The sequence below is a fragment of the Lontra canadensis genome, unplaced genomic scaffold, assembly GCF_010015895.1.
Source record: "Lontra canadensis isolate GAN:19392208 unplaced genomic scaffold, GSC_riverotter_1.0 scaffold18, whole genome shotgun sequence".
In the NCBI taxonomy this organism is placed as follows: Eukaryota; Metazoa; Chordata; class Mammalia; order Carnivora; family Mustelidae; genus Lontra; species Lontra canadensis.
Window position 1 is genome coordinate 5,752,619 of NW_022631012.1, and position 25,568 is coordinate 5,778,186.

General features: G+C 38.0%; 1 protein-coding gene and 1 long non-coding RNA gene across 21 annotated transcripts in view; one reads left to right on the plus strand and one right to left on the minus strand.

Moving 5' to 3' along the window:
• MAP2 (microtubule associated protein 2) overlaps nt 1-25,568 on the minus strand; it is a 141,124-nt gene that overhangs the window by 107,727 nt on the left and 7,829 nt on the right. The window contains exon 3 of one of the 20 annotated variants that reach the window (XM_032859913.1): nt 23,488-23,548. The exons of the other annotated variants lie outside the window; for them this stretch is intronic. The gene's annotated coding sequence lies outside the window, so the exon portion shown is untranslated. The remainder of the gene's footprint in view (nt 1-23,487; nt 23,549-25,568) is intronic. 20 annotated transcript variants of the gene reach the window in all.
• On the plus strand, nt 12,223-16,184 carry LOC116869074. Its single transcript, XR_004382955.1, has 3 exons — nt 12,223-12,326; nt 14,321-14,451; nt 16,142-16,184. It is a non-coding gene; the product is annotated as an uncharacterized LOC116869074 (long non-coding RNA).

The following is a 25,568-nucleotide window of genomic DNA, read 5'->3' on the forward strand; positions in this document are numbered from 1 at the left end:
GCTGAGCAAGAGCCCTATGTGGGGCTCGACCCCATGATTGGACCCAAGGGCAGAGGTTTTAACATACTGAGCCACCCAGGCACCCCAGTTAAGCTAGATTTTTAAAAATAAAAAAAAAAAATAACACGAACTGTGGATACGGATACTATGTCGGAACACTGGCCTATCTCCTACCAGCTGTGAAACAATGGGCATAATAGCTGTGAAACACTGGGCATAACTTCTAAGTTTTGGGATCCTTAGTTTTAGCATCAATACAATGGAAATTATTAATGAGATTTCCCTTATCGAGTTGCTGCAAGAATTAAAATCATTTGTAGAAAGTGCTTTGACAATGGTGGAAAACTGTGAGGTCTCAGTATCGGTCTTCAGGTGCTATTTCTCTCGTGAAGAGACAGTATATTCATTTGCCAATATGTGGTTTCTTAGCTTCAACTCTTCTCTTTAGTTTTGCTTAGCGGCCAAATGGCTTTTGTAAGTTCTTAGGACAGAGAGCGTCTTTGAGAAGGCTTGTGCCACAGAAAGAAAGCGTCTCATTTACTAATAGCCCCATGGTCACCTGCTGGGAGCCATCTGTCAACCTGCAGGAGCACAGAGAGATTTCACCAGAGAAGGAGAAGAGGCATTTGCTTGAACCTGGGTGCCACAGCACCGGGCTATTTCTGAGGCTATTGTGAGCACACAGATTCCAGCTGTGGTCTAAAAAAGTCAGAATTCAGCTGAGTGATGGTGTTCTTTGCCTGAGCTACAGTGCTCTCTGAGAACTTGAAAAAGCATGCATTTAGGAAAGGGGTCTCCACCAGAGAGAGGAAAGTACATGCTGTGCTGGAGTTATCTGACAGGAAAGATGAAATTCTGGCAAATCTACTTATAGCCCAAATCCTAAGAGCTTTAGAAGCAGAGGGATTTCACCAACCCACTGAAGTCTTGGGGAAGCATTTACAATTAAGTGTGATCTCCAGCTGATTCAGGTCCTTCATCTTTTGCTGCATATTGTTCTAGAAGCAATGTGTGATAACTTAATTAGCATAGTGGGTACTAAGATGGCACCCATTCCTCCCTGTTCTCTAATGCTAATTTGAAATCACTTCTTTCCTCCCTAAGTTATTTTCTTAACAGTGGTGGCTAACATTTTATTACCAAGGAAATTTCCAGTAATGGCCCATTTTAAAAAGTGAAGATTTCTTAATTGAGTCAGAATATTACTTACTGGGTGAAAAAACACATCAAAATAATAGCTCCCCTCAACATATACCTGAATCCACTGTGTTAGCACTCCCAGGTGCTCTGGAAATTCTGTAACAATATTCATGCATGCATGATACAATAATTCTCCCACCAGTAATCTTAGAAATATTAAAACACACAAGGATATATCATTAAGATTTCACCAAACAAAAGGGGAGGGCTTTGCATAGAGATGCTGGTAACAAAAGGGTTTGCTTCACTATAAATAGGAGCCAAAGGAGGAGGCAAATCATCTGCTGGGAGCTCTTTAAAATGTTTTTCCCCTCCTCTATTATTCTGTCAGTGGCCATGCAATTCCTCTCCTTTGTGCTCTTTTCAGAAGGGTGTTCTATTATTATGCTTTATTTAATTGGCTTCGATTTAAGTAAATAGACACCACTGAGATGAAGGGCAGTTGGAATGGAGGAAGGAGGCAGACAGAAATCAACACAGGAGGAGGGGCACAGAGAGACAGGGACTGTGAGCTATAGAGCCAGATTCCAGAGAACCCCAAGCACAGACTGCTCCTGCAAGGCTTTTATCGAAAGCTCCTAGTGGCCACTTAACGTCTACAATCAAGCCACATGGGTCTGATTTATATAAAAACATATGAAAATAAGATTAAAGTCTAAGCTTAAAAAAAAAAAAAAAACCCAGCATGGAAACCAATGCGGTTGCAAATATTCCAGCTGCTCTAATTACTGTTGTTGCAAAGGAAATGTGAGGGCTGCTGCCGCCTCGCTGGGGTTCTCCTGGGCTCTCCTGGGACTCCATCAGCCACTTTGGGTATTTGCAGGTACCAAAGTTTGCTTCAGAGGTCGTGTTTCACCCTTTCACTGAGGATGGTTCTTAGAGCTCCTGAAGAGCCAAAGAGGAGTCAAGAGTCTTTTAGAAAAGTTACTGAGATTTTAAAAATGGGTTATCTTTTAAAATTGTGGTTCCCACCAATTACATCAGAGAAGTCTTAGAGTGGTCTAAGTCCACCTGCAGGACCCTGCCTGACTCCCACTGACCACCCCCACCTCTGCAGGATCTTCCGCACACTGGGAAGTCACCTTGGGAGTGTCTTCTGCCCCTGGCCACCTGCCTTACTTCACCTTACACAAAGGCTTCTACTTCAAGGGTTTCAGAAGTAGTTTCTCCATGAAGGAATATGGGCCCCATGGCAAACAGGTTTTGTTTTGTTTCATTTAGTTATAATTTCACTTTTTCCATCTTACATCCATCCTATTTTTTAATGTCATACCAAACTGAAAGTCATTTAGCTAAAGAAAAGGGGGGGGAAACAGTTTAAAAAGAGGCGGGAAGACATTTGTAACTTCCTCTCTGCCTCATGATTTGGGTAGCTCTATCTAGTTAGTGTGGACTGAATGCATTTTCTCTAAGTGCAGAATGTCAGATTCAACCTCCTCAGCAGCCCTCTCTGGTTCTTTGGAGATCTGGTGACCACAGGGAAATTAAACCCTGGTTTAATAGAAGGTAATCTTATCAGTTCCTTCCAGAAAGTCATTGAAACCCATTATAGTAGAGCATAGACATGAAAGGGTGAGGACACATTAGATCCTGATATAACTTTAAAATAACACTGAAATCTGGAACTCGGATTTCCATTAAATTGTTCGGAAGAAAACACATGTAATACCACAGCTTGACCAAAAGATAAGGATCTTTATGTGTCAGAAGAACATTATAAACTTCCCTGTCCTTAAATAAGGTTCCCTTTGAAATTTGTTCTAACATGAAGATTTTGTGCGTTTAAGGGATCCATGTGATGTAGAAAACAAAGGCAGAAGAAAAAAATATTGAATTTCCTTACTACCTAAAGCCCATTGACAAGTCCTTGAAACAGGAAGAATGACATTCTTCTATGAGCTTAGCTGCCTTGATGTTAATACTTTGCTAAGGGCAAAAGGCAATCTTAGCCTGACCCCCAGGATCCTGAAAGTTTCCTTTGATATATAGGAGTTTCTTTGGAAACTTTCTTTATCTCTTCCCCCCAAAACACATGGTGACAATCATCCCTTAATTTTATGACCCACCGATATATATAAACCTCAAAGCTCAGGTTTTATTAGACAGTAGTAAATGACCTTTTCCTAACAATAGCTAGCCCCCTCAACGTCCTGGAAACCTTGCTTCCAAAATTCCTTAGAGACTTAACGCTATCCCTAACCCTCTCCCATCTTGAAAGAATATAATGGGCCACTCCTCCTGACCCCGGCACAGCTCTTTCTGCTGGCAGGTCCTGTCCCTATACTTTAATAAAACCACTTTTTTGCACCAAAGACATCTCAAGAATTCTTTCTTGGCCATTGGCTTCAAACCCTAACATTTTTCCTATATCACATGCACTATCCTAAAAGACATCTACCATTCATTTCTCGCCATGTTCTTGCCTATCATACATATTATTAGGTGGTATCACCTATAACAGCCTCTGAAGTTTCAGTGTAAATAGAAAGGTCTATTTAATATTCTCTCAATCATCTAAGAAATTACTTGCTATAGCTGCTGACTGAATAGCAAAGTCAGTTTCCAGCAGGGACCACATGGAATAGCATTTATGCCATTATATGACAGGTGACCTGTCACAATGGATCCAGGGGCAGTTTCTGGTTTTCAGTTTCCCAGACTCTTGGTTTTGAGTGTTATACCAACCAACAGCCATTTCTTTTAAAGAATTCAACAACTAAAATCCTTTTCCTCAAAAAGAAATAATCTGTGAAGATATTTAAAAAGAAATAATTATTACCATAAAAGTCAAATTAAATTTCTTAATCTAATGACTTCATAACTGAAGTGCAAATACATTTTTAAATGATAACTAAGTTGTTTTTAGTCACTCTCAAAATTATGAGAATTGATTATGTCATATTCATGATTTTGGCAACGAGGTTTGAACTCTTTTTTAAGTAAATGCCTATAAAATAGACATGATTGTTGGTTTTTTAACATTGAATAATTTCATTATTAGTGCCTAACAAAGGTGTTGACTGAGATGAAGCATAATTCAGTCACATAGCACACACGTATCACAGAGCCAACTCTCACAAGCAAAAATCTTGTAAAAGCTCTTATTTTAGAGGCTCCTGGGTGGCTCAGTGGGTTAAGCCTCTGCCTTTGGCTCAGGTCATGATCTCAGGGTCCTGGGATCCAGTCCTGCACCTGGCTCCCTGCTCAGCTGGGTCTGCTTTTCCCTCAGCCCCTCTCCCCTCACACGTGTGTGTGTGTGTGTGTGTGTGTGTCTGTGCACATGCATGTGCACAGACACACACACACACTTTTTCTCTTTTTCAAATAAATAAATTTTAAAAATCTTTTTAAAAAGCTCATATTTTACAGAAGCCCAACAAACTATATTCCAGCTCCTTTATCCAGTTACACAGAACTTTTTTCCCTTCCTTTCTTGGTAGTGATACATATTAGTAGATTTTAGAGTCACCAAAAAATATGATGGAATATTTGGATTTCCTTTGTATTTTCTGCTTATTAAATTGTAACAACTGGAAACAATTTCCTCATATTCACACTACTCCTGCCTGTAAAGTGCTACATCTGGAAGCTTCTTTTAGAAATGTGTCAGACAGTTGCGTTTAGCAAGAGAGGCTCATGTGTTAGACTTTGTTCATTATATATCTGCAGTTTAGTTGATGACGATGGATTTCAGGGGATGATGACCGGGGCTGTTAGACCCACACATGACTCCATTCACTTTCTTTTTTCTGGAAACTTCTTGCAGTGGGTCACTGGTATAATGGTTACAGCAAGGGGCTGCTTAACAGAGTGGAGAGAAAGGTTTTAAGAGCCAGCCAGACCTCTATATAGCAAGTTATTTAATTTCATCAGGCATAATTTCTTCAGCTATAAATTGTAAATAGTAATGTCGACTTTCACATGGTTGGACATCACAATCACCTGAGATCCTGCTTAAAAATTCAGAGTCTGGGGTTCCATACCAGGGATTCTGTTCCCAGACGTTTGGAGTGGCTGCAAAAAGCTACATCCCTCACACGTATTCAATATGATCTCCAAAAGGGTGATCTGAAGATCCCAATTTGAGAAATAACTGCTATATAATATATAACTAATCTTATTAGCATTTTTTTTTTTTTACTGTAACTAGGTATCATTTTTTTTTAAAGGTGGATGTAGTTCTCAAGATACTAGCTTAGTAATAGCTGTTAGTTTAAATGTTGTTAGTTTTGTTATTTTTAATTATATAGGCTTAAACTTCTATTAGTGATATAAAGGAATCCCAAATATTTTTCCTGGTGATTTATGGGTTGTTTCTCTTCTCAAAAAAAAAAAAAAAAAAAAATCTGGTTTTTAGCTTTTTGTGTGTGATAGACTCTTTATAAGATTTAATGAAAGCTTTGGATCTACGCTCATGTAGGCATGACCTTTATTTATACAAAAGCTTCCTGTGTCCATTCAAATACTGCCTGGGAGCCAAGAGACCTCAAGTTAAAAGCAATTGGCCTAAAGAATTAGATATTAACCATTTGCAGTTTAGAGAACTATTTCTGTATCCTTGAGATATTACAGGTCTAAAACATGGTTATTGTGCAATGGAAAAAAATGTGACCTTTATATATCTATTTATTCTCAAGTAGCTTTGATTGCTTATTCTGTAGGAGGTTTGGAAAGAATAGCTCTTTACAAAATTGAATTGGAGAATTCTAATAAGGAGGCTGTTTATTCTGTTAAAATAACACAAGTTTCTACTTTGGATAACAAGGAATTCAGTAAAAACAAACTTTAAATGCCACAGATTCTACTACAAGTTTTGGTAAAAGAGATACTTATTACCCAGCAAATTTTATCTTTTTAAATGTATCTCAGCCCTGGGAGGAATATAAGGCAATGCCCATTTCCTTTTTTGCTCACATTGTTCTGGGATGAAAATACTTCAATGGTCCAATGCTCTTAGGAAATGCTCTTCAGAAAAAGACTACAATCATTACTATGTCCTGGAATACTGTCACCAGGACTTAATTCTCTCTCTAGCCTCATTCTATACTATGCCCCCCTTATCTTTGTCTTCTGCTTTACTAGCCTTCTGGCATTCCCCCTTATATAGCATGCTCCTGTAGCTACAGGGCCTTTGCATGTGCTTTTGCTCTGCTTGAAATTCTCTTTTCCATCCTCTTTGTCTAGTTAAGTATTACTTATTCATAGATCATAGCTAAATTACCCTCCTTGACCAGATCAGTTCATGAATCTCTCCTTCATATTACAGTTATAATAGTTCTTATTATTGTTCTCATTTTGTACTTATTTATGTAATTATTTGTTTTATGGTTATTCCCCCATTAGACTCTAAGTTTCCTAAGGACAAAGACCATAACTGTTTTTGCTACCCAGACCATAAGGACTTGGTGCTCTATAGCTATTTATTAACCATATAGAAGAAAAAATTTAAAAAGTTTATATCATATTGTTATTTACCTAACATCTAAAAGAATCAGAAACCCAACAGCTTTCTAGCTAAATGTCCAGGAATACCTTTTTCGGCTTTAGTTTCACATGTACAAAAGGAGGGCATTTGAGTAAATAATCACTGGGTTTGTATTCAGTTTTAAAAATCAGTGACTCAACAACCCAAATGTCCATCAACTAATGAATGGATTAAGAAATGTAGTGTATTCATTGGTGAAATATTATTTGGTCATAAAAAAACAATGAAGTGCTGATTCTTGCTACAGCATGAATGAACCCTTGAAATATTATGCAGAGTAAAAGAAGCATCTCTCAAAAGACCACATGTTCTATTACTTCATTTATATGAAAAGTCCAGAAGAAAAGGCAAATCAGAGACAGAAACTAGACTAACAGCCTAGAGTCTAAATGAGGTGGAAATGGGGAGTGACTGCCAATAGGTATAGAGTGTCTTTTGGAGAATATGATGAAAATATACTAAAGTTAGGTAGTGGAGATGGTTGCATATCTCCAAATACACTAAAAATCACTGAATCGTATAATTTGGAAGGCTGAATTTTTGTATGTGAGGTGAGCTCAGTATAGCTGATACTAAAAAATATCAATGACTCAGTGGCTATATTAATTCGTGGTTTCAATATTAAAATCAAAATAATTCAGTAAACATTATCTGTTTTGAGAAGTTTGAGTTCTCCAAGAGGTTTAAGTATTTCTGAGTATTTCTTTTTTTAAAAAAGATTATTTATTTATTTATTTATTTGAGAGAGACAGAGTGCGCAAGCGTGCACAAGCCCACTCACATGCCCATGAAGTGGGGGGGAGGGGCAGAGGCAGAGGGAGAAGCAGACTCCTGGCTGAGCAGGGAGCCCAATTTGGGATTGGATCTCAGGACCCTGGGATCATGACCTGAGCTGAAGGCAGATGGCTCAGACAGACTGAGCCACCCAGGCACACTCATTCTGAGTATTTCTTCATTGGTTATTATACATTAAACACTAAGTAATACCTTGTCTTCTTAGACCCTGCTAAAAAACAAAACAAAAAAAAAGAATGCATGAAACACCACCCCCCCGCCCCAATTTCAAGGAGTTTCTATCATTCTATCTGGGATGGTAATTAACTGTAACACAAAGCATAGGGTAAGAGTACAGATGCAAAGTACAAATCAGGGACTGTTCTGAATCAAATGAGAGATTATGTTGAATGTCAATTATTCAAGACAGCACAGTATTTCGGATGAACTTTATAGTTATATATGAGTTGGGCAAGCAAGGATGAGGAATAGAAGAAACGGAGACAACAGTAGAAACAAAAGAATAGAAGCAGGAGAAGATGTGGGCCATGAGAACTAACAGTGGTTGGAACACAGGGAATTTGGGGGAAATGGAAATTTAGGTTGGGGCATGACAGGGAGCTTGGAATCTTATTGGGAGAACGTATATTTATTCTGCAGTAACAGGGGTTTCTTGGAGGTTTTAGGTAGTTTAGGTTTCATAAATCAGTGGAGGTTTAGGAAGATTAATCTCGAATTGAAATAGAGGAACTGATCAAATATATGTGCAACAAGGATCTTGGGATAGACCAACAGGAGGGTGGCAGGATGAGGAAAAGCCAGCAAAGACAATAATGAGAAAAAAGACAAGTCAGTATTGCAGACTCAGATGAAAAAGTGGTTTCAAGGAGAAATGGGTGGCCGCTAATATCTTTTATGCATGTGCACAGTATTTAATCTCTGACAGTCTTTTCATAGTTTATAACTTATCTGAAGTCTCACAGTCAGTAGTGGGAGAGAGTCAAGACCAAAATCAGGTTTTCAGTTTTCTTTCCACAGCACTGTTGCTATAGCAAAGAGAGGTCATTCAGTCTAAAGGCTGGGAGGCAATCACTTGATTTTTAAAATAAGATGGCACAGGAGATCTCTCAAAAATGTTTTCAGTGAATAGAAGGGTGAAAGAAAAAAATCTAGCAAAATGCTATGAAGACAACAGGACAAATAAGAAAAGAGGAAGTAAGTGGGATGGACATGTTCAAGGAGTTTGGATAGCAAGGGGAGTAAGGAGATAGGACCTAGATATACAAATAGGTTTAAGCAATAAGCTTTTAGCTTAGGACTTTCACAATGAGGATTCTGTAGTCAAAGGAACCAGGCTGGTCAGGATCTAGTGATGGAGCACACTCACAGGGATAAGGCAGGATGTTATTACATTGAAGACCACTGAAAGGGGTGGCAGAATAATGTATTATATTTCAAAATGTGTTTGGTATGGACTCACCCTGGGATCAAATTTTATATACTCTCTTCACTAGTTCATCTTAGTCAATAGAAGAGTTGTATTTAAGTATTATCTCTTAATTTAGTAGAAGGGAAAAAATTAAATACTCAGAACATCCCTCAACTTTTGAAAATGTTTTAATGATAAGTTGTAACCCATGTTTATACAGTCCCCAGCTCTTTTTGAAAGTAGAATACCTCCTACTTGGAAAGGTACCTTAAATATGCCCAGTGTAATATAAGAAGTATTGGTGACTGAATGGGCTTGCCATTAGTTTATATACTAACAGGCAGATGTGTTAGTTTTTCTGCTCATTAAAACAACTTAAAAATACATTTAAGGTTAATAAATATTTCTGCTGGGATTTAACAAGAACACAATAGCAAATGATATATTTAGTATCATTAATTAGTAATCATTAATTTAGTATCATTAATCAATTATATGATATCATATAATTAGTATCATTAATACTATAAGTTTAATGAAGTCCTCTTAAATCACAAATATGAAATCTTTATCATGTGTCACTAGTTAGCATTTAACATTCTGCTGTTTTTGTTTCTTTAAATGACAATTTAATTATGCAGTTAGTTCCCAAAAGGAAAGACAGCCTCATTGATAGATACAAAAGCAAATGACTCATAGACATGATCTCAACTATCAAATATCATAATTACTTATTGCTTTCAAAATGATATCATCAAAATAAAGGAAAGAATTTGTACAGAATTTTCAAAAGCTTCTCTATATGCCCAACTTAATCAGAGATAGATGCTAATTAACTGGCTTCTGATTAAATTGGGTCCACAATTTAGAACTTTAACACCAATTTGCTTATTTCTTTTTTCTCATGTTAATATCAAGAGGAACAACTTGTCCCTTTACTGAATCTGAAAACAAAACATGTGTAGTCATAACCAGCCACTCTGCGTGGGTATTTTTTACCCATGGACATATATTTAGAAACAGTCTTTAAGCAATTTTCTGAAAAAGCCAGAAATCAGAAAGACTGAAAAACTTATTGCTAATGGTCTTCCATGGTGGTATCAAGTAAATGGGTGATTTCTTTAAGAAAAGCCTTGATATATGATTTTAAATGAGGGAGACCATTTTACAAATTTGGAAAATTTCTTTCCTATTGGGTCGCCTCATCATAACATGAACATAGATCGAACTGACCATTTATAAAATGAGCATCCACTGAAACATCCCTCTATCCCTTGGTTAACAATAGCTTTTTCTTAGAATCAGCCTACAGGAGGAATCAGAATGTAAACATTTATATGCATGGTTATAATAAACTTATTTCCTCATGTCTAATTGTATTTTTTTCAAACTAATGATTGTCTCACGCTATTTTTTTCCATTGTGTTTTTAATGAAATTTGATCCGTGTTTATGGAGGTTTCATATTAAATGTCCTTTTCCTATATCAATTATTGTCAGAGAATGAAGCTATTTTGTACATGTCGAATGTAAAAGAGCTCATCTTGAATAATTCCATTTTCATAGCTGCTATCTTAAAGTCATACAGAACTTCCTAGGATACTGACTTGAGTCTCACCAAAATAGTTGAGTAGAAACTACTAACAAATAGAGTTAGCATCTTGAATTTTAAAAATTGTATCTTATAAGACTTAGTGACTTCTACCTAAATATCTTCTTTTCAGAGAGTATTTATTCACTGGTGCATTTTCTCTTTCAATCTCTTTCTCTCTCTCTCTCTCTCAGTATATTTCCACTACACTAGCTAAAATAAAGTGGGAAATTCTGGACTATGTTTAAAATCTTCATCTCTCTGATTATGCCTAATATATCATAACTATATAGTCTTGTTCAGCCCCTGAAGTTTTTAGGATTTCTGTGGGGAGGCCATTAGACGTGGGAGTTCATTTCAGTCTGCAGCGTATTGTTTTTGGGATTTGCCGACACTAACACTTTGTCTTTCCTGTCTCCATATACAACATGCCTGGCAAATTATAATTATCAGTATTTTCTTTTACATAAAGATAATTATTTGTTACTTTACTTAAGCAATAAAAGAACCTAACAGTGTTCTCCCCACAAACGAGACTCACATGCACAGGGTTATTGGCCTGCCTGTCTGCATAATATGGAAAAATCCCAACTGCTCTCCATAAAACAGACTTTCATTGTAAGTTACTCCAGCAAAATACCAACCACAATTTTATGGAAATCCTTTACAAGGAGCTTCCGAGAGAAAGAGAGAGAGTCACATTAAGAAGATCTCCCTTTTTTTTAGTTATAATTCTATTTTAACTATGATGTTCATACCTGAGAAAAAATGAATCACTAAAATGAATATTGGTAAAATTCTTGAGACCCAGAGTAAAATCCTTTTTGCTACAATTTATGATTATGTAGATAGGGCACTGAACTCCCTTGTGTGACAGTCATTGTAGTTAATGCAAGGGCCAAACTACCAAATTAGCTCATCTGGATTAGGGCAGATTAAGACAGGGATTTGTACAGCATTCTTGTTTCAAGGGCACTGGCCACAGATTTAATGAACACCCTGGCATCTACTGGGAATACTCACTTGAAGCTATGACTAAACAAACGCAATCATTTTCAGAGTAAAATCTGCTCATCTTTCTTGGTCCCCACCTTAATCTATAGCCTTCTTTTTAGTACCTCTCATTAACGCTGAAGAGATCCAGTGAATCTCAGAGGCAAATTAATGCAAACTAGTGAATGCACACAACATGCAAAACAAAATCCTCTAGCAGACCATGGGACCTGCCACGGCTCAGCAAGGCAGAACCCTCAGCTTGCTGGAATGTGTAACATGTTCCCCTAGGCAATTGCTCATTCCTCTGTCCAGCAAAAGCAGGACATCTGTGGCTTTACCTTGGCATTATGCAAACTTCCTCAAATCTTTTTGCCACCTGAGCACACACATCCTTTAGATGGTTACATCAACTCTGAAACCAGTAACAACACTTGAGGGTTGTTCCGTTGGTGAAAAGAACAGAATGATTGCTAAAAAGAAGGGCCTCTTATATAGCATTACGTTTATTTCAAAAACTGAGATTCTGCCAAAAATGTGCAAAACTGCAGCCATTGGGGTATTTGGCTACAAACAGGGATACAAAGAGAGAGCAAAGGCTAAACAGGGATGAAAGAGGGAGGGTGACCCCTCTTCCCACTTAGCTATTAACATTGAGCAAAAGGAACTGCCCACCATCAAATAGAAAAGCTTTGAAAGCACACCCTTAAATGTTTTCTCTGTGCCTGTTTTTCTCTTCTAGATACGAAAAGTCAACGGAACATCATTAGGGAGGATATCATTCATGTACATGCTGTTAACTGTGCTAAGCTCCACTTTCAAGTTTGTACATCAAATGAGACAATAACGATGAAGGTACACTAGAGGCAATAAAGCTCTCTCTACTGATTATTGATTAGTGTCATGGTCTTCTTAGGCATCAGTCACGGGGTACATACTAGGTAGAAAAAAACATAATAGCCATGCCATAATGTAGTTTCCACATTGTACTTTAGCCTTCAATAAATTAAAGGGTTTGTTTTTCCCAGACATGTCTTGGCCTCAGGTCTGTTTGGAAAGGCAATCCTGTTGAACCAACTACCATTGTGCTCATGCTTGAAGTCAGTTTGACTCCTGGCTGGAGTTAGATGAAAAATGGCTGTGCACAGCCCATGATCTACTTACTTAAGAATATTTCAACTTATCTTAAAAACCTTAAGAATTTTTTTTTTTTAAGATTTTATTTATTCATTTGAGACAGAGCATGAGCAGGGGTAAGGCAGAGGGAGAAACAGACTCCCCTCTGAGCCAGGAGCCTGACAGGGGTCTTGATCCCAGGACCTGGAGATCATGACCTGGGCGGAAGGCAGAAGCCCAACCATCTGAGCCACCCTAATGCCCCAGGATATTTAAGATGATACAGTTTCTGTTGTACATGGACTCCGTTCAAGTCATTGATTTTTGAACATGAGATGTCTGCCTGAGTCTTCAGCCTCCCTCTTAGGGCTGCCAGAGGAGTCTGGTCACCAGAGTGTGTCTTGCCAGGCTGCTTCCTAATCCAGAAAACAGGGCAAGTTATGAAGCCATTTTAAAATTTGGTAGAGAATTTCCAATGTGTAATATTGATTTTAGAGAAGTAACACCAAGCCCCGAAGGAAGCACTTCACATTTACAAAAATCTTATTGGAAATCTGGTCTAGTTTTGGTGTGCTCAAAATCCACTAAGGTTTTTATAAGAACCTGAGTCTTCTTGGTCTCTCTCAGTTGTGAGGAGAGCTGCTTCCTGTTCAATGAGCTGATGAAAAGAGATTCCCAGTGCAAATGTGTACTTTTATTGGTAGTAGTATTAATTGTCAATACTAGTAATAGAAATTTAGGGTCTATTTTTGTTTTCATCCTCCTATTTACACTAGCTCTTCAAAGTGCTGGGATCCTGAACCAGTGAGCTGACAGAAAGCTCAATTCTTCTGATGGCAAAGGGAAACCATGATGGCTCTTGGTCTGGCTGAAGCAGAACATGCAAAGAATGATCAGCCACACTTAGTTCATGACTGAACAAGTAGCCCACTGCCCCTTGGTATCTTTTGCTAATTCTCTCTCAATGTATTTGAGCAGGAAAAAAAAAAAAAAAACAACAACCCTAATAGCTTTTATATTTGTTTTAAAAGTCAATTATGGGGCAACTGGTGGCTCAGTCAGTTGGGCGTCTGCCTTTGGCTCCCGTCATGATCTCAGAGTCCTGGGAGGAGCCCCAGGCTGAGCTCCTTGCTCAGCAGGGAGTCCGCTTCTCCCTCTCCTTCTGCCCCTCTGTGCCATTGGTGCTTTCTCTCTCTTTCTCTCTCTCTCGCAAATAAATAAAATCTTTTAAAAAAATTATATTTTTACCCCCAATGGTAAGTGACATCTGCCAACTTTTTTCATTTTAACTGAGAGTGGATTTGCTTCATGTTGAGGGAATATAAAAAGCAAATAGTTGGGCCTCGCTTGAGCTGACCTGAAGGTAAGGCATTTTGGTCCATTTCCTTTTTAAACTAGATAAAATTCAAAAGCCAAACAACTAATTTAGAAAAACAACAACCACATTCTATGCTTGAGTCAGATGTTGTATAAATTAGTCTGAGAGATTTTTTTCACACCACATGTCTGTGACAAAAGGAATTCATGAAGCTGAACCTTAAAGTTTAGGAGACTTGATGCATGTCACACAAGTAAACCACCTCTGTCCTCAAATGTTGTCAAGTAGCTTGTTTTACAATTTAATTTTAATTTGTAGATATAAAGTATAAATCTTTAAGATTTATTTTAAAAATATTAGTACTCCTTTAAGGAGACTAAGATGCTGAATACCCTTTATCCTTTCTTATCTACAGGTCTTCTTTGGCAGAAAAATACATTGCCAGCTAAATGGAATTTGACCTTCCTAGAACTGTTTTGTAGTAGACTCAAGAATCATTATTGATGAAACCAGAATCAATCAGCAGTCTTCTCATTTACACACTTGGTAAGTCATGAGCGACACATGGGGAACAAACATTGAAGAAATAAAAACTCCCAGGAGCACAACTTTATAGCATATTGACTCCCAAGTCTACTGCATTTCGAACATAATTCATTAAGAGTTCATTCTCTTTCTAAATAAGGAGTAGCTATTTACCTTTTTTTTTAATAGCAAAGATTATTAAATATCTTATAGAGATAAGTAAATTTTCTCTCAATACAAAAATTTTTTCCCCAGAAATATGAAATATGGTTAAAGTTAAGTCTAAAAGGAAATTATTTTTTTCATGTGAGATGTAGAATGAATGACACACTTGTTCCTGAAATGTTCTGAAAATAATCCCCTCCATTATTACGACTAAAGAGAAAAACAAGGAAAAACTGGAAAAGATTAATTGACTATCTATAAGTAGTGTTTATCACTAACTATAATTAAAAATAACTGGAATAGCAGCCACTATTATTCACCACCTCCAAGTACCCAATTGTAGTAGAAAGTCACTAAGTAGAGTCTGTTTTACCATCTAATTTTTATTTGTAGATACAAAATGTAAGTCTTTAAAAATGAAGATGCATTAAGTACTTGATACTTGACAATCTTGCTAAGCATTTCATAATCCATGTGACATTTGTTTCTCACAATTTTGAAGTCAGGATTATTGACTTTTACTGATGAGAAGCCTCTCCCTACAGAGTTACTGGGCAGAATATACAACTGTCAGTGAGAGAAACCTCAGCCTGAGCTGATCAAAGCTATCAGCCTCTCAACAATATGCTTGCTCAGTCATAAAAACCTGAGCACGAATCTGTGCACATGAAGAAAGCATCACCTTAACCTTCAGGAAAGGTGCTATGGTCATAATCCTGGCTCAACTAATTTGTTGAGTCCTGCCGGGAGGGAAGAGCAGAGCGTATGAAATCAGATAGCTGAACACTAACAATTGGGGGGTGGGGGAGGTGCCCAGCCTGCAAATTCCTAGCGGCTGCCTCCAAGCTCACCCCCAGGGTCCCAGCTCCACCAGCCCTGCAAGGAGGTATGCTGCTCTTTATTCTGCAACAGGGACTGACAACTTTGCAAAAACAGAACGTGTGTGAAGCAAGAGGCAGTGCGGAAAATAATGCCTCACTAAATTTACCTTTCTTGGAGTCAGGCAGTAATGGACCCTTGTAGCTTTGGGGATTGGTAGGGATTTTGATGGTAAGTTGGGAGGGAAAATGTTTTTATCCAGGATATGTTCTGGTGGCAGACATCCCTGGAAGCAGGCTGTAGAGAAGACAAATCCTATTAAGCCAGCTGGGCGGGCTGAGAGCAGCTGGTTGGTCTGGAGGCTGAAATAGATGGAAAGGCTCAGAAAAATCTGCATTGCAGATAAACCTCAGGGGAGACAGCTGAACTCTTAACATCTCCCCAAGCCAGCTTCTCTCCAGAGATCAGAGTGGCCTCAGGTGGTGTAATTGAGAACGTATATAATTTCCAGGCCTTTCTGCAGACCTTGGATGATTTAACATAATTTCATCTTTTGCCTTGCTGCTTTTCACCTGTTTGTTTATTTACTTATCTATGGCAGTAGAGTGGGCAGGAAGGAGAAAAGTGGCACGATAAGCAAAACTGTATAGTACCTTCAACACTTCTCCTACAGGTCTTATCTTTTGTTAATGTTAAGTTTTGTCTTTATCAAATTTATATCCCTCAGCTTCCAAACAACATAAAGAAAGAGCCAAGCATCTGCCTTATCTATTGAGAAGAGGATGGAGAAATGAAAACTTCGAAAGTCATAATAATCGCTACCAATTACAGGGCTTCCACTCTGTAAATTACCTTCGTTAACTCCTGCAAAGCATAATCAGGTTGGTATTGTCGCTCCTGTTTTATACAACTGAGGCTTGATAAATTCCCAGTTTCTCACAGCTGATGAGGGGCACGGCCTAGCTTTGAACCCAAGGGTATCTAACTTCAAAGTCTGTACTTATTTCACTATATCGTAACAGCGTTTGTTACATGCCTTTAGTGTGCCAGTCATTCTGCTTGCTAAAGGCATAATAGCCATAGCCTCCTGAAATGCCTACTGGGTTGGGATGAAGGCATTATAAGAAATAGCTTTTTAAATCGAGGCTGCTATTACTTAAAAAAAAAAAAAAATTCTATAAGACTTTATATTTTCTAGAATGTGTTTCCTCCAAAATTTAGAATTCTGTTAACAAATAACAATAGTTAAAGTCTAGCATATGATTACAAGAAAAGGAAGTAGTGATAGAAAGGGGGAGGATGGAGGGGTGGAGCACTGAGGATTTTAAAGGCAATGGCAACATGGTACTGCAATCTTAGATACATGTCATCATACCCTCGCCAAACCCACTGAAAGGACAACACCAAGAGTGCATCCTAAGGTAAGCTATGGACTTTGGGTGAATTGCGATGGTAACCGTTCATCTTTGGTGGGAAATGTGCCATTCTGATGACTGATGCTGATCCTGGGAGGGGCTATGCATGTGTGGGGGAAGCGGGTAGATGGGAAATCTCTGTACTTTCAATTTTGTTGTAAACTTAAAACTGTTCTAAAGAAAAAAATAAAGGGGTGGGAATAAAGTAAATATCTAATTGAAAGGAGAGCACACATACATGGTTTTGATGACCCACAGGATGGATGGGATTTTGCTAAGTGGAACTTGGGAAGAGATATCAGATATGCTTTTTAGGGAAAGAGAACAGAATAAAGGATCCATCCGTCTGTTAGTCAACATCATTATTTGAGCACCTACTGTCCCAGTCCCCTCACCAGGTTCTGGGATTCGGGTTAAGAATGAGGCACCCAGTCATGGAGTTGTCGGTCTTGTAGAGGAAACATGCATACAACTGATATGTACAAATGTAAGAAATACAGAGCACTTTGGGAGTGTGTAATGAGCAGACCTGTGAGGCCAGAGGCGGAGAGAAGGCTTGCCTGGGAAATCTCAGACCTAACCAATGAATAGGACTTAAATAAGTGGGAGTAAAGCAGGAGGGGAGAGGTGTAGAAAGAGTGTTCCAGGCTAAGAGAATAAAAATATGTGTAATAGCCCGCAGGTAACAAAGCCAGGATGGGGGGGGGAGTCAGCCAGAGGGCCAGATTCCTCACTTAATTATGAATTCTATAGCTTTAAACACAGAAATATCATGATTAGATTGTATTTTTAAAAAGATGGGTCCAGTGACTATGTGTATAATGGCTTGGGTGGATCAAGAGTTGACGCAGGCAGCTATGACTGTGGTCAAGATCAGAGGGGATGGGAAACTAACACGGTCCTTGGGGATACAGATGAACTGGATGTTTTACAAAAATGTCTAGGAAGTAGAACTGAGAGGACTTGGTAACTGATTGGACTAGTATATTTTAGGTAACTTTTTTTTTTTTTTTTTTTAATAAGCTCTATACCCAAAGTGGGGCTTAAACTCACAAACTTGAGATCAAGAGTGGCAGGCTCTAGTAACAGAGCTAGCTAGGCACCCCTTTAAGTAACAATTTCAATATAAATGTTATTCATATAAAGAACAATGACACTTGCTAAAATGACATTCCAGAGCCTTTGAAAGTAACTATAAGTTGCAAAGTTGCTATACAAAGGATGACTAGGATAGGCTGTAAATCATGGAAGAACTCCAAATTAACAGTGGCTTCAACAAAACAGAAATTCTTTACAAGGTTATGTCATATTCAACATGATTGCAGAAATTCAAGCCTGAATTCCTTCATTCCAGCAGAAAGGAAAAAAGAGTGATAAAGAGGGCACTCCTTCCTTTTAGGCAGTTAATGTCAGTTTCACACACAACTTTAGTTTATATCTTATTGACTGAAAATTAGCCAAGTAGGTTCTACCTAGTTGGCAGGGAGGATGGAATTCTGGATCTTATTCTGAGTGTCCATGTGCCCACGAAACCTCCAAATAGCAGGGGTCCTACCATTATTGAGGAAGGAAGTGATAATCAACATCGAGGACAAAAATAATTAGTACAACTAACCATGGGCTAAGGCCTTAAAGATGAAGTAGGAAAAAAAGAACACTTATGAATTGTACTAGCCCTTTACAGCAACAGAAAATTAAAATACAGTGGAATGAACTCACTTTGAATTAGCATTCCACATTTTGTCTAAGTCGCCAAGTACATTTTTTAACCTCAGTGGTAATCGAGATAGACTGGGTAAGTTATTAAACAGAGCTCCCCCAACAACAAATACGGCTTTCTACTACTACAAAGCAGCCTCAGCTATGCCAATATTTGAATGTAGTTGTTTATGGTTTCATTTCCTTTACTTTTAATAGTGGCCATAAAAAGCCAAACAAATGCATTTTATTCACATTCCTTTGAATGAAGCCTTGAATTTAAATTATGTCACTGGATCCATTAACATTTAACTATGGCTGGTGCCTTATCCTCTATAGACACTCAACTTCAGAATGTAATAGCTGCATGCAGAAAATGAGAACTAATAGCAGTCAGAGAGTGAATCATGACTGCATCACTCAGCATACATTCACATTGATTTATTTTGTTTTGTGTGTTTCATGTGTTCTGTTTATTTCTAAGAATAAAGGCTATCAGTAAGATGCTGGGTTTAATAATAATTTAGGGAAAATACACCTTTCATCAATTTTCCACAAATGGTTCCCAGCAGGTTAAAATCAAAGGCTGCTGGGACTCTTAACTTTCTTTCTACATTTAATTTTCTGTTATCATTTCTTCAATTTTTACAATTAAGCCCCTTTACTGTAATTCTCATTTTCTTTATTTTCCTTTTACTGGTGCTTCGTGTCTTGACTGACAGAGCAAAAAACATTCAAGTAACTGAACCCATCTTAAATCAGTGATATTTCAGGAGCAGCTCATTAGCAACACTAAATTATACTCATTTGTATCATAAATATTCACATTTGTAATTTTTCCAAGCAAAAGGGATCGATCACACAACATCAAATCATATGTTCTTTTCCAAATTTAAAATTCAAATTTGTTTTAATTGAGCTATAGTAGGTCAACCACATCCTTGGTCTGCTTTTGTCCTTGGTTTTCCATTAGGTGTAAAATATATCCATGAACAACTGCTTATTTTATTATTGCTATTAACACATAATTTCTGGTTCTTTTCCATTGCACAGTGAGTTTTATTCTAGTCTCAAGTTGGTATCACTTGCATTTCCTAATGCACAGGGAAAGGGTTTTCTCGTAACAATGGCTATTCTCTGCATTGGCATTATTGGTTACACTGCACCTATGATGAAATCTTTTATATATAAAGAGAGCTTACATTGGGGCACCTGGGTGGCTTAGTGGGTTAAAGCCCCTGTCTTTGGCTCAGGTCATGATCCCAGGGTCACGGGATCGAGCCCCGCATCGGGCTCTCTGCTCAGCGGGGAGCCTGCTTCCCCCCACCCCACCCCCACCTCTGCTTGCCTCTCTGCCTACTTGTCATCTCTGTGTGTCAAGTAAATAAATAAAATCTTTAAAAAAGAGAGAGAGGGAGAGAGCTTACATTCATATTCTATGGTACAGCTTTCAACATGCATTCCTATGTTCCATCTCAATCTTGAAAATCATATATGATCTTTATTTTACAGAAAACAAAAGGCCCAGGAAAGGGAAGCAATTTTTCCAACTAGCTAGTAAATAGGAAAGATAGTACACTGGAATAATAAATGTAAAAGAGTATAAACTTAGAGTGATGCTATAAAAATTCATAATAAGGAATATCACATATGACAATGGAGGAGTTACCACACACACTTCTCCTTTCTCCTGATTATTATTAAAGTAATAAAAATGTTGAAACATAATGTAACTCTAACAAACAATTTTAAAGCTATCCTAGAAGTCAGAATATAGAGGGAGAAAGAAATAAGAAACTGCTGCAAGGAGGCCCCAAGTCAAAGGAGGTCCATTGCAAGGAATCCTGGAGAGACCCCAAGCTTAGAGTTTTCAAATACAGGGTCCAAGGAGGCTGTGAGACTATCATAGTAATTCATGAAGAAATGTATTCACGGGGTACCTGGGTGGCTCAGTCAGTTAAGCATCTGACTCTTGATTTCAGCTCAGGTCATTATCTCCGGATCCTGGGATCCAGCTCACATCTGCTCCGAGCTCATAGAAATCTGCTTGAGATTCTCTCTCTCCCTCTCCCTCTGTCCCTTCCTCCTGCTCACACACATTCTCTCTAAAATAAATACATTTTAAAAGTCTTAAAAAAATAAAAAGAAACATATTCAGAACAATTGGGACCCTTTCTATTCTTCTTCTCCCTTGCTACATTTTTAGTGACAAGAGAAGCTTTTGCCCCCAACGGTGAAAATAAAAACTAGGCTTTAATGAAAGAAAGTGTTTAGTTTGGGAACCATGTCTAGTATAGATAAATCTATAGATTTATAGAACTGAAACAATCATAGGGATCCTAACCTGCTCCCTTGCCAGTTGTATCTCCGTGCTCCTCTTGGGACACCTGCTTCCTGACAGACTCTGCCCACTTACCCAGAACCTGTAGGCAGCTCACGGTTCGTGGAGGTGCAGATCTGCCTGATTGCAGAGGAAACATACAGCACCTACCTATCATCCTCAGCCTAGTTATTCATACATAAAAATAACCCCCCAAACCCTCAAATCAAGACATCTGAGAAAAAACCAGCAACATGAACAAGAAAAATATATTCTTTAAAAAAGGACTCCTGAGGGGGCGCCTGGGTGGCTCAGTGGGTTAAAACCTCTGCCTTCTACTCAGGTCATGATCCCAGGGTCCTGGGATGGAGCCCCAAATAGGCTCTCTGCTCAGCAGGGAGCCTATTTCTGCCCCCCACTCTCTGCCTGCCTCTCTGCCTACTTGTGATCTCTGTCAAATAAATAAATAAAATCTTTAAAAAGAAAAATGGCTCCTGAGGAAATAGAGATCATTCAAGGGACAAGGCAATTTACAATTATCCTTCTCAGAGAGATTTTAAAGAATATCGCATACTTTAAAATGAACTACCTTCCAAAACTGAATTTTAGAAAAGTATTGATTAGAGGATAAGAAAACATTCCTGAAAATTAATATATGATTTCTCAAATAAGTAGTTCATGAATTAATTAAAAATAGAATTGGCAGGGCTAGAGGCAAATAATAATTCAGCTGATAAGAGGAAAAAACCTGAATGTAGAAAAAGTGAAAAAGGGATTTTAAAAATTTGTCAAAAAGGAGCTAAAACAGACCAGTCCAGTAAGTCCAACATTTATCAATAGGAATCTCCTAAATATAGAACAGAGGCAGGGATAACAAGAAAAAGAACGCAGAGGAAAGTTTCTCCGAGTTAAAAAGATATAATTTCAAACAGTCACTTCCAAATGACTCCTGGCAAAAGGGGCAGATTGTCCCTGGTTAGGAATCATTGGTACAGGGTAAAACGCTATGGCTATGGGGCCAGATAGCCTGGGCTTTTGTCTGAGCTCCACTAATAATAACCTCTTTATCTTTGGGAAATATACTTAGCTTCATTAAACCTCTTCTGTGAAGTGGAGATTTAAAAAAAAAAAAAACCACTCTATAGAATTCTTTTTCTTCTTCTCCCCCCCTTCTTCTTCTGAAAATGTATGTACTTAGCACATGATATGAACTAAATAAATAAGGGTTATTAATATTTTAATTACAAAGGTAGTAATGGTGATGAGGAAGAGGAGGAGAAAAATATATGGAGTGGAGAGTGTGTGCCAAGGGTAGTCAGGGATAAGGAGAGGTCAGTGCAGGCCTTGGGTGCTTGGGTGAGGGGTGTAGTTATGCTCTGGATCAGCCCTCTCCAATGAAAATCATATCATAATGGACGTAGACTGTAATGGGTAATGTTTCTATAAAAATAATGTGGCTATGGAGCACCTGAAGTTTGGTTAGTATGCTTAAGGAGGTATAATTTCAATTATTTTCATTATAATTAATTTAGATTTAAATAGCTGCATGTGACTAGCTGCCTCCATATTTATTGGCCAGCACAACTCGAGAGAGCAAACAAGAGCCAAAGAAGAGTTTGTATTAACTGTTTGTCTAGGAGATTAATGCGGTGATGGCGTTTGGGGTAGGAAGACAAGATAAAAGCATTTCAGCAACCCTGGCAGCTATAATGAGAGCCTGGATGAAGATAATGGAATGGAGAGTTTGGGGAGGAGATAGGTCACTGCAATGACAATGTCCTCAGTGGACCTATGCCAATTGCTGTCTGCCTGGAAACATCTAATCTCAACCCTAACTCTACTCATTGGTTTCCAAAGTTATAATTTTCTTTACATATATTTTTAAAAATATTTTATTTATTTATTTGAAAGACAGAGATCACAAGTAGGCAGAGAGAGGAGTAAGCAGGCTCCATGCTGAGCAGAGAGCCCGATGCGGGGCTCGATCCCAGGATTCTGAGATCATGGCCTGAGCCAAAGGCAGAGGCTTAACCCACTGAGCCACCCAGGCGCCCCTTCTTTACGTATGTTACCCTTCCTTTTGTATAGCTGAGATCAGAACTGGGATCTATAGCTTCCAGCTTTTTCTTTATAAGCTCTTATAATTATCCTAAAAATAGGCAAATCAAAGATGCTCCATAGATATGCTTTTCTGAAGCTGTAATCATTTTCTTTGTGATCCTGGATTCTTGCTGTATTATCTATCACTTGCTTAAAATGCTGTGAAACTTAAAACAATGGATTCTTCTTAATCTATCTCTCTGTCAACTGCTTTTTAAATCATTAAGGTTACATTTTCTGTGATATGTTTTCTGTGAAAAGTATAAAGCCATTTTAAGAACAACTGCTATTTTTATTAGTATTTTCTGAGCTCCATGCCACACTGATTCAGGACTCTAAAGGCAAGAGTCTTTTGGGAGAGCAGAGCAATAGCACAGGCCAGGGCTTCCCTGGAATGTGTTCTTTATTTCAGCAACCAACTCAGTGCATTATTAAAATACTCCATATTTGGGACAATACACTCATTTACCTGCTTTGGCTGCATATTAGTAGAAAGTAAAAGCTTTAGAGTCAGAACAAGGATATGAGCCAAAGATTTACCGTTTCCTAGTAGAGGGACTTGGGTAGGTCATTTGCATTCTTCAAACTTCAGTTTTCTCATCTGTAATAAATATAACAACAAGATCTGCCATTCCCATTCCAGAGATTGCTGTGTGCTTTGGGAGGTCATATGCTTTATATGAGTTAAAAAGTGGAACAGAAATTATTTTTTTCTTAAAGTCTAAATGCTACTTCTTCATTGGTTGGATTATTTCTGTAATTTTATAAACCAAAGTTGATATCTTAGACTTTTTGTGAGCATAACATAAGAAACAACTAAAAATGCATGCACACAATAAACTAGATATTACATTTATTACTTCCCTTTGACCTATGGAAGTATCCACCATCTTTTAGAGGAAATGTATAGCAGTCTGACCAGTTATTTGGCTCACTCAGGATGATGAGTTCTTATATCGTTTTAAAATTTTTTCATTGTTGGATGTCATATTTCCTCCACTACCAATATAATCTTAAAAGTCAATCACTTTAGGGATTTCTGTAGTATTTCAGTGTAGTTATTTGTTTTTAAGATTTGACAAAAATCACAGATTCACCTGAAGCTATGCTCAAAATCATGCTAATTAGCTACTCTTAGGCACTGAGAGAATCCTTAATGCCTATGTGTTGTATCTTATTCTGTATATCCTACAGGTAAATTTCACCAGGAGAAAAATCCTACAATGAGCAAGAAGATACTTTTAAAGGACACAAAATAGAAACATTGTTCACATTGGAAATAAAACATAAGATTTCCCTGAAAAGAAACATCATCCCTTAAGTTCCTATTCATTGTAAAGAAATATATTTTGGTTTTAAGTGTTAAATAGAGTAGCTTTGTTTTAACAATTGCCAGATGTGCATCAGTGAACATCCGGCAGCTTTAAATAGTCATAATCCAAAGTCATTAACACTAGGAGAGAATCTGATGGAAGGTTAATTGGAACCATCTGAGGCAGACCCAAATTGAATCCACAAAAAAAAAAGGGAATTGATTCAAACTTTTTTTTTTTTTTTTTTGAGAGAGAAAAGGAGAATTTTTTAGGAAGACCATAGGTTGGCCTGTGCTACTCTGAGACTCTAAACTAATGAATAAATGTCAAAAAAAGCATAGGCATGGTATTTGAGTTCTGGCTATTTTACCAATTCCAGTTTGACTAGGCAAAGACCAGTGCTGTCCACCTAAGAAAGGCTACAGTCGCACACATATACACACCCCCTTGTACAACACTCATTTTCTTAGCTTCAGTGTGGCACATGCATCAAGGGCATTTCTAAGCAGACAGCATAGTGAATGCAAAGACGCCCGTGACCTGACTTCTTTCCTCAAGTGCTTTCCTGAGTGTTCTCCTTGAGGAAATATCGTTATCAATTTAAGTTGACATCTGTTCATATGAAAGCTAGTATTTCACTGGAATTTTAAATTCAAAGTTTGTCATGACACTGCTCACATTTACTTGGCTGTTTAAGTAAACACCAAATGACAAAATTACGGTGACAAAGACCACAGATCTGGTCATGGGCATGGCTTCTATCTAGATAGAAGCAGCCCTTTAAACAAAGGAGACATGCTAATAAGTGTGAGAACATCACAAATGTTTGATGTGCAGTTAAGGTGTTTCCCTGATGGATGTGTATGCCATATTTATTTGATTGCTTATTTTCTTAGATATTCTATAGTTGTAAGGTGTGATGTGGGAGGACTCAAACAGGTAGATACTTGTAAGTTCTTGCATCTACAGAGGACTAAGAGCCTCGTGATGGAGGCAGAAAAATAACATCCCTCCAGTCTGTCAAGGCTTCTTGTGAACCCTGAGCCCCTTTGAACGCTCTAATCATCTGCAAACACACACATTCTTTTCTCAGAGGAATGCAGGTTGTTGCCACCAACCAAAACATTCCACCAAAGAGAAATGATTTTGTTGGAAAAAAATGTATTCCTTAAATCAGAGACTATCATCAATACTCAGGAGTCCCCTGTGGCTTGAAGTAGAGTCCCCTTGAAGTAGGCTTGTATGAGGAGGTGGGTGGCAGGATGAGATGTAGTCACCCAGAAGCTTTGTCACTAAGCACAGCAGGAC